Here is a 10363-nt window from a genome sequence, read left to right on the forward strand (position 1 = left end):
GGTGGTGCGTGGAAACGGCATCACATCCACTGCTCCTGCCAGTGAGACTCAACCTCACATCCACACATGACTGCAGGGGGGAGCCTAGAACATGTGGTCCTGCTGTGCGCCCAGGTAGAACACCTGAGACTTGAGATGAGCTTGGGTGGTTGCCCTTTGCCTTTAGGATAAAGATTAACAAGGTGTGTCATGAAATGAGTTGTCCTCCCCCCAAAGTTATATGTCAAAGTCCTCACCCCCAGGAGCTCAGATGAGACTGTATTGGGACATAGGGTCTCTAAGGAGGTAATTAAGGTTAAATGAGGTCATGGGGTGGGGCCCTAATCGATAGGACTGGTGCCCTTATAAGAAGAGGAAGAGATACCGTGGCACACATGCACAGAGGAAAGGCCACATGAGGACACAGTGAGAAGGCGGCTGTCTGCAAGCCAAGGAGAGAGGCCTCAGGAGGAACCAACCCTGCTGAGACCTGGATCTCAGACTTCCGGACCTGAACTGTGAGAAGTAAATTTCTGTTGTTTATGCCCCAGCCTGTGGTCCTTGGTTATGGCAGCCCCACAAAGCAATACAAGGCGCTTCCTAATTTAGCCACTATCCTCCTCATCCTTCGCCATTCCTCTGAGGACAGCTCTGACTCCATCCCAACTGAACTAGTCATAGTTTCCTGACTATCCCATGCTCTGTCTTTCCTCTGGGGCTCTGCACTTTCCACTTTCTACCCTTTCCCTTTCCACACCCCTCTCCCTCCACCAGGCTCCCCAGCTCCGCCCCTGGCATCACTGGCTGACCCTCACTAAGCCCTGAGGGTTAAATGCTCCCCCTGTGTGTTTAATTCTTTGAAGCTGAAGCATTTGCTACACTGGATTCCAATGAACTATTGTATCTCCAGAGCCCACCACCAGCACCAGCTGTATAATTTATGAGGCCTGGTGCAAAATGCAATTGAGAGGTCCCTGGTTTGAATTTCAGGACAGGACAGCCGAACCCGGATCAAGGGTGGGTCCTTCTGAGTGCGGGGTCTTTTGCAAATACACAAGGTCATCTGCTTGCGAAGCTGGCCCTGCCTGGAGAGCTCTCATCTCACAAGCCAAGTACACGCTCTAGGTTTTGTAACACTTGAGCATTCCAACTTTCTAATTTTTGGCTAAAAAGGGAAAGAGAAACCACATTTTTTTCCTGATTCGTGTCACAACAGGATGTTAGAGTGGAAATCTTTCTGTTTCAGTTTTGCTTGAAACACCAACATACAAGTTGTTAAAGGCAAAAACAAAGAGTCATATAAATATTCACCTATATTTTTCTTTAGAGTTTTTATAATTTTATTTTTTGTTATTAATCCATTTTGGAATTTATTTCAAACTAACATATGAGAAACCAAATTTTTAAGGTAATAGGTTTTTTGTGTTTATTAAAAATAGTAAGAGGTTTTCTGTGTTTATTAAAAATAGTGAAGATATTAGTTACTTCAGTTTTATTGAACAAAGACATGGTAGGATTTCCCCCAAATACCCTGCGTATGTAGCTCTGTCTTGAGGAACAAGTCGACTTGCGTGACTGGAGCAGGGAGCCCACAAAGTGCTCCAAACGTCCTTTTATTCATTAACCACAAATGATTCACACAAATATGTGAACATAACACTTTTATGATAGCTATGCTCAAGGCACTTCTGTACATATTCAGATCGGATGTTCTAATCGTCGATTTATTCATGGTTGATTACTCATGAAGAGAGCAAGTTTCAGTCCACCAAATATTAACCCTGCTGCTTGGTCTCTTCCTACTTTTGTCACGTGATCTTTCCCCAAATGTAGGACTCTCCCAGACAGAGTCAACCCATCTCTCTGCTAAGACAGGAAGAGACCCAGTGGAGCTGAGTAAAAAGCTTTCCTTGGTGAACCATCACTGTTCTTGGAAGCTAAAGGGCAACACAACAAACTGTATTTTTCTTTCTTTGAAAGGTACTGTCTGTTGATAGAGGTGAAGGTTTCCAGTCATTTCTTACTGACGTTAGGAAACCGGGAACTGAGAACTTGCTTAGAATGGCTCACAGGTTTTTGGAGAGAAGACGTATGACTGATTTCCTCTCAGTAAGTCTTGCCTAAAGAGATCACGACTAATAAGAAAAAACAGCTGTGAACTTAGCAACGCTATGAGTAGGCAGGAGTAGAGACCCTTGAGAACCTCCAGGTTGGTGAACACCAACCAATTCTCCAACACCAAGTTTCCAAATCTTCAACTCAACTTTGTGCTAACTACCCAGCGTTAGCTGAGCTCTCACAAGTTAAAGGGCTCAGCCCCACGAGACTGCCCCCGGAGGGGGGACTCCAGCTGCTAACGGGGTGCCCAGGACGCCTGTATTTCTACCCTGCTTCCTACAAACTCAGCGTCCCCACAGCCCACCCTACATTTGATAATTGGCGAGAATGACAAACGCAGGAAGGCACCCTGCGGACAATCACTGGTTTGTTACAAAGAATATAACTGCATAGCCAAGGTATGGGGGAGGGGCACACAGCTTCCTAACCTCTCGGGGCACCACCCTCCCAGAACCTCCATGTGTTCACCAACCTGGAGTCCCCCGGACCCCACCGTTGAGGGTTTTATGTGAGCATAATGGATTCATCATCGGCCATGTGATGGAACTCGGTCTCCAGCCCCTTTTCCTTCCGCAGAGGTCTGTGGGTGGACCTGAAACTTCCAACCCTCCAATCACCCTGGTTTTAGGAGCTCTGTGCCAGGGACTGGGAACAAAGACCAAATGCATGACTTGTTATTATATCACAAACCTCAGCGAAAATAACCTCTTCGGGAGCCTGGAAAAGGGCGGGGTGACTAGTGAGGAGTCCAGCACTAAGCGAGCTCCACGCTGGATGTCAAAGGCAAAGCACATGACAGAATCCCACCTTTAAGGACCGTGAATCCAGCCACAAAACAAAAGTGACCACAGGGCCACGGTGGCTGTCCCTATGTCCCCTGGTGTAGCGGCCAGTCATGCCACGGTCTCCATCCTCTTTACGGCGTGGTCCTGTATGGACGACAGTCTGCGACAGTCAGTCGGAAATGCACTATCTCGTCAGCATGATTTTTAGGATTTTCATTTCTCAGAAAAGTTATCAACCCTTTAAGGATCAGAAAGATTGTTTTAAGACTGGTCTTTCCCCTAGAGGCCTTTAAGGGGTCTTGCCAGGGGGCTTCCCTGGTGGCGCAGTGGTTAAGAATACACCTGCCAATGCAGGCGACACGGGTTCGAGCCCTGTTCTGGGAAGATCCCACATGCTGCGGAGCGACTAAGCCCGTGCGCCACAATTACTGAGCCCGCAAGCCACAACTACTGAAGCCCACACGGCTAGAGCCCATGCTCCGCAACAAGAGAAGCCACCGCAATGAGAAGCCCGCGCACCGCAAGGAAGAGTAGCCCCGGCTCCCCGCAACTAGAGAAAGCCTGTGCACAGCAACGAAGACCCAACGCAGCCATAAATGAATAAATAAAAGGGTTTTGCCAGATATTTGATCCAGACGAGCCGGAGGCGTCCACATAACACATACATGCCTGGGAGGCAGAAAGGGCTGCAGGGAGAGATTTAATTCTTCTGTTGTTCTTACGATTTCCGTGGACACTTCTGCCACGCACAGATTGGTGAGATCGTTACATAAGGGAAAGCGCTCTATTTTTAATTATTCTGGGAGACAAAAAAGAAAAAAAAAGCGTTACAGCAATAATCATCAGCAAATGCATTTCCGTTCGGTTCTCTCTGCACTGATCTGCGGAGCAGTGACACGCCCCATTGTGCAGTAACATGCGCCTAGAAGCCAAACACTGCCTCGTACTTGAGGCAGTTTCCTCTTTCTTTTTTTTTTTTAAATTGAGTTATAGCTGATTTACAATGTTGTGTTAGTTTCTGGTGTACAGCAAGGTGATTCAGTTATACATATATATATTCTTTTTCATAATAGGTTACTACAGGACATTGAATATGGTTCCCTGTGTACAGTAGTACCTTGTTATTAATCTATATTTTATACAGTAGTGTATATTTGCTAAACCCTCCCTTTTTTTTTTTTTTTTTTTTTTTGCTGTACGCGGGCCTCTCACTGATGTGGCCTCTCCCGTTGCGGAGGACAGGCTCTGGACGCACAGGCTCAGCGGCCATGGCTCGCGGGTCCAGCCGCTCCCCGGCATGTGGGATCCTCCCGGACCGGGGCACGAACCCGTGTCCCCTGTATCGGAAGGCGGACTCTCAACCACTGCGCCACCAGGGAAGCCCAATCCCTCCTTTTTTTAAAGCTTAATTTAACGAACACTTTGAATGTTGACTTTGGCCCAGATGCTGGGGATGTAAAAATGAAAATAAATAAATAAATAAAAGAAATTTGCCCCAGTATGATCTGACATTACGAGTGGCAATGACCCCTGCTTCTAACACTCCTTCCGTAGGGGCTGTGAGACGCTTCCTTACTCTGTGTCCTGTGGGGATCAAGGTAGGACCCTCCTCCCACGGGTCCTGTAGAGAAGATTAACTAGCTCTATGCATCTCTGGCCCCGAGGGCAATGCCTGGGACAGGATAGGTCCCCGTGAGTCTAAGCCCAGACACCCTGCCTTCCACGAGGGTCCTCACTGCCACCCCAGTCCCACACGAGTGCCTTTTCCTCCCAATCCCGCTGTATTCCTCTACACCTGCCGTGGCACAGTTCTCATCATTCTGTCCCGAAAAGCTTTCTTCCTAAAGCCAGGTGCAGGGACTCTCTCACCGTCCCCAACCTGCCCGTTTATTTTATAGACATTTCTCTATTTCATGAACTATTTAATGTGGTTCTTTGTTCATCCCTAACTTCTTTTTAAAAGGATTACAATTTGCCTCTTGCAGAGACAACGGCCCAAACTCCAACTTGTTAATACTTTCAAACACCCTGTGAAAATGCAGGGATCAGGGTTTCATGGCAGCGGCCAACTTATGTTAATTTGGCTTCCAGGCATAGCGACCATAACACAGTTTGAGAAGGTGGCCCTCAGCTCATGGTGTGTTCCTCTGTGTATTATCCCAGCATGGGTGGTTTAATATTACTTAGACCTATTCTCTTTCTTTTTTTAAAAAAAGACAAAATGTAGAGGTATTGCCTGCCAAGTCAGTTGATTTATTGACAAAACGGGTCCTCAGTAATGCTATATACTTCAAAGGAAAGCAGTTCAAGCAGTTTGATAAAAAGTATATTGGGGAACAGCTTTTTAAGTTAGCAAGACAAGGCTATGCCTACCTGTGCAGGAACTGTCTTGAGACATTGGGATCCTGTTACGGGCTGAATGGTGTCCCTTCCAATCCTGTGGGGATCAAGGTAGGTGCGCTGGCTTCTCATTGCGGTGGCTTCTCTTGTTGCGGAGCACGGGCTGTAGGCGCGTGGGCTCAGTAGTTGTGGCCCATGGGGTTAGTTGCTCCGCGGCATGTGGGATCTCCCCAGACCAGGGCTCGAACCTGTGTCTCCTGCGTTGGCAGGCGGATTATTAACCACTGCGCCACCAGGGAAGCACCCTCATTTCTCTTTTAACTATAGTAAATACACCACCTGGTATACAAAAATTACTTTTTAAGTTTAAATGTTTCCATGCTCATGGACTATCATAAATTTTGTTTATGTTTAGAGACTGAATCTCTAAAATAAAAGAGCTTGTTATCTAGAGTGCACTCCAACATGGAGATAATGTGCTCCTAATAATCCCATTGAACATACTTACTAAACACCACTGTGAGACCTCAACTCCACCAAGCTTCAAGTTGATCAAAAGTATAATAATTCACTTATTTAATTTCTTAAAATGAATCGCAAAACAAGCGAATTCAAAATTACTTTTGAAGAGAGGAAAAAAAAATCAAGATTTTTGTGAATGTTCTGGGTGTCCAATAATCAGCAATTTGAAGGTGGGGACAAGTCTGAGAGGAGCTCACGTCCACTTTCAGGCTGTGTGAGCAGGACGAATAATTCGGTCATGAGGAAACCCCTTAGAGGACCGACAGTCCCCTTATGCATGTAGGGCGAGCCGGCCAGGAGGACTTGGAGGGAAGCAGTGTTGGTGGCATCCACATATTCCCCTGAGGGGAGGGGGTGAAGAGGTGGTGCCTCTAGGACTTCAGGTTGGAAGAAAGGGGTGCACGCTGTGTGTTCCCAGGGTGACGCTCTCCTTGTGGCCCTAGACTGGTCCGCTGACGAGGGACGGGGTGGGTGTGCTCACTCTCACGTGTGTCCTATTTAGAATCAGATTCACCTACAACGACTCTGTCCTTATAGCTCCTTCTATCGTTAATTCACCTTGTTTTGAGCATGTGAGTTTTGCTTTTTCCAGTTTCTTTTCTAGAAGTCTATTTTGCTCTGGGGAGCACAGCCGGGGGTGCTCAGCTTTTCACATGGTGACCTGGTGTTTCAGACGACCCGGACTCAAGGCTGACAGTTCTTCAAGACGAGTCTAGGTCTTCATACTCTTATAAGAATGCTAAATTCATTAGTTTGTACCATCACTGAATGCAACAAGTGCGTGGCAAGCTTGTCTCCCCTCTAACCTGTTTTATCCGACTAGAAACTTCTGAACAAAATCAAGAGGACTGTAAAATTCCAGCTGCTACTGCACAGCACTCCCAACCCTGGGGGACACTCAGGGGACAGGGTGTGTCCTCACGTCTTCAGGCCACCCTGCCAGGGCTGGCCAAGCCCCTTAAGGACCAGCCTTCGCCCCGATTCCTGCACGCTGTTGTCATGGCTGCATCTGCCACACAGCATTCCGGCCGGGGACCAGCCTCATGTATGTCACAGGAGGTCGTGGAGAGGACGTGACCACTGGTTGACCATCGAGCTGGACCCGGGCAATGGGAGGCTCCTCGCTCCCTCCCGTCCTTGGGATGTACGTCTGCCCACAGTTCCTGCACTAGGAACCTCTTCAAGGACTTCTCAACTTGACTTTGCAACTATAATTACAACAACTTACCAGGCATTTTGAGCTATGTTAATCTGGCAGATGACTTGACATTACTTCTTTTGCTTTATTGTGAAATACAATGCACAGGTCATAAGGTTAATTGAACAGTTAATTATAAAGCATGCACCGTGGGACCCAGGTCAAGACAGCAAGTCTGCTGTGCACAGGAAGCTGCCTCTGCTCCATGTGACTCCCCCTGGTCACAGCCCCTTCCTCTTGTCTCCCCACAGGTAACAACTCTTCTAACTTTGTGAAAATTTCCTTGCTTTTCTCTGTGGTTTTACCCTTCTGCTATAATCGTAAGCAGTACAGTTTGCTTCAGGCTGATTTTGAGATTTCCATAAATGAAATAATGTTGAAATGTCGTCTTCTGAATCCGGCTTCTCTTGCTCAACTTATGTTTTGTAGCTTCATCCATGCTGTGAATGCAGCAACAACGTGTCCATGTTTGTTACTATATAGTATTCCATTGGATGGATATATCGTGATTTATGTCCCCATTCTGCTGTCGCTGATTTTGGGGGCTCACCGAGAAAGGTACCTCCAGCATTCCTATAGATGTCAGGATGTACAATGTGAATGCACTTCTCTAGGAGAAGGTTGCTGGGTCAACATTCTTAAACAACTGAACTTGAATAATGATCACCAAACTATTTTGCAAAGTACTTTTCTCAGTTTGTAATCCCCCCAGGAGTGAGAGAAGCCCAGTGGGTCTACGTTCTTGGCAACACTTTGAATTGCAGAATTTTCAAAGTTTTTGGCAATGTGAGTGGAAGAGATCTCATTATGTTTTAAGCTTGTAAGTTTGTATTTAACACCTTTGTATGCATGTATAAGCCATTTCGATTTCCTCTTTTAAAGTGTTTATTCAAATTGTTTGCTTGGGGTTTTTTAATGTGTTTTTAATGTGCTTTGTAAAAGTTATACACAAACACGATAACCGTCTGTCCATTGTATGCCTTTCAATTCTCTTTTGGTTGTGTGGCTTGTCTTTTTAACTGTCTTAATGTTGTCTTGGTAATAAAGAGAAATTATTATTTTTAAAGTAGTAGATTTATTAATCACTCCCTTTATAGTAAATGCTTTCTTTTTCTTCTTTAAAAACTTCTTCCCTACCCCAAACTCATGGAAAATTCTCCTACAGTTTCTTCTAAAATTTATTTCATTTTATTTTTCATATTGCTGTCATAGATCTTAAATACCCTTGGCATTGATTTTTTGGTATAGTGTGAGGTAAGGAATATTTTCCTTCCTTTCTTCCTTTCCCTCTTCCTTCCTTCCTTCCTTCCTTTCTCTTTCCTTCTTTCTTTCTTTCTGTCTTTCTTTCTTTCTTTCTTCCCTCCCTCCATCCCTCCTTCCCTCCCTCCCTCCCTCCTTCCTTTTCTCTTTCTCCTCATCTTTCTTTCTTTAACTTTTTTTCATATATTTAATTGCTGCTACCTTTTTAAAGTATTCTATCATCTCCCCACTGATGCCTTGTCACCTGTCATACGTCAAATGTCAGTACCTGCAAAGATCTGTTTCAGCCTGCCTAGCTTCACACACACGCAAGTGCATACACACACACAAATGCACACCCTTTCTTTGGAATAGTTATTGGGATTGGGATTGATTTAAAAAATCAGTCAGAGAAAAACGACTATCATTACAATATTGAGTTCCACTCAATGAATGTGATATATTCATTCCGTTAGATTTTTAAACATTTCTGTTAATAATGTTAAATTTTTTTTGTATAGAGGTTTTGCATATATTTTATTAGCTATATTTCCAGGTACTTGATTTTTTTGATGCTATTTTAAGTGGTACTTTTCTTTTAATTTCATTTTCTGTTTGTTGCTAGAAATACTGGTATATAGTCATTATCTTGCTAAACATGAGTAGTGAATCTAAGTACAGAGTTGGATAAAGTGATTAGTGCACTCATGCCAATGGTCATATAGAGAACACCGCCCGTAATGGATTTAGGATGTATCTGAACACAAGGGGTATTTACACAAATTGACCATATACTGGGTCGTTAAGCAAGTGTCAAAACACTTCTCACCATTGAAGTGATATAGAGATCATGTTCCCTAACCACAATACAATTACCCTTGAGGTCAGTAACAGAAGGACGATTAGTTCTCAAACATCTGTTGGTGCCGGTCTGGCGTTTTCTCCTTGCCATGGATCCTACGAACCTACCTGTGGATCTTTGAAAAATTTATTCGGCACCACCTTTGCCATTGGGCGCCTTGAACCAAGGACTGACGTGTCCCCACATGAGAGAGTAGACAGGACGCTTCTTACCTGGACTGGGGGCTTTGAGTGTGGCTGGGTGTCAGAGAACAGGAAGGGCAGGGGCTCACTAGGTCCTCTGAGTCCCTCGGGCACACCCAGCACAGTTAGGGGAGTGGAGATGCTGGGTGGCAGAGGGCCCCAACCAGCTTCAAGCTGACTAATCCTGGTCGGAGGTGGGAGGGGAAAGACAGGAAATGATTACCAATGCTCAGTGTGTTTTCTTGCTACTTTGTACTGATTTCTGTTAAAGTATAACATACATGCAGCAAAGCACACAAGTTATGTGTACAAGTCAGTGCATTATCCCCAAATCCATACCCCTGCGTGACCACCCGTCAAGACATGGCAGGTAGGCAGCATCCCAGAAGCCCTCCTCTGCCCAAGCCACTCCCACTCACAACGCTTGTGTTAAAAATGAACTGGGGATTTGCTCTAATCCGGCCTCCCAAGTCAGCTGACGTGGACGTGAGTGTCATGAAGGAGGTTTATAGGCACAGATTTGCAGGGAGAGGACGCACACGATGACACGCCACATTGCGTGGGACCTGGGAAGTACCCAGGTGGGCCAGCAAGCAGAGGAGGAGAGGGCAGAGGTGGTGGGGCCTTTACCGGGGCCTTTATTTGGGCTCTTGCAGGAAGGAACAGGCAGGACACGGCAGGTGCACTAGGTAAGCTTGGGGCTGGACTGCATAGTTTGGGCTCCGGCTGCGCGGGTGGGCTCTAGCTGCCTGGTGCTGGGGTGGGTTAGGGCCGGTGGGACTTTGATGAAGGGGGGAATTGAGAGTGAGGGCACTGAGCTGCTTGGTTTGTGTGTCAAGGTGCGCTTGCAGCGGAGTCGTTCCCCATCTCTGGGAACCCGCCGGCCCTGGGCCCGCAGTCTCTCCAGGATCAAGGCCCCAGATGCCAAGCATCAAGGACAATGTAGTCAGCGCAATCCGCCTTCCTCCCAAGGGTGCCCTTCTCTCCTGACCTTTAAGCCCACGGGCTGGTTCTGCGCTTCTGAACTCTGTGTAACTCACACCGCCGCGTGCGCGTTTTCCTTTCACGGTGCGCTTGGAGATGCAGCCAAGTTGCTGTGCGTTGCCGTGGTTTGTTCATTTCTGCTGTTGTACACTGT

The 10363-nt window shown here is 46.3% G+C and overlaps 1 long non-coding RNA gene across 1 annotated transcript; it reads left to right on the plus strand.

Annotated features, from left to right (window-relative positions):
* Positions 1 to 397: 397 nt before the first annotated feature.
* Positions 398 to 8008, plus strand: LOC132527776 (uncharacterized). Its single transcript, XR_009543087.1, has 2 exons — positions 398 to 497; positions 6337 to 8008. It is a non-coding gene; the product is annotated as an uncharacterized LOC132527776 (long non-coding RNA).
* The last annotated feature ends 2355 nt before the right edge of the window (positions 8009 to 10363 follow it).

Source organism: Lagenorhynchus albirostris, chromosome 10, assembly GCF_949774975.1.
Source record: "Lagenorhynchus albirostris chromosome 10, mLagAlb1.1, whole genome shotgun sequence".
Taxonomy (NCBI): Eukaryota; Metazoa; Chordata; class Mammalia; order Artiodactyla; family Delphinidae; genus Lagenorhynchus; species Lagenorhynchus albirostris.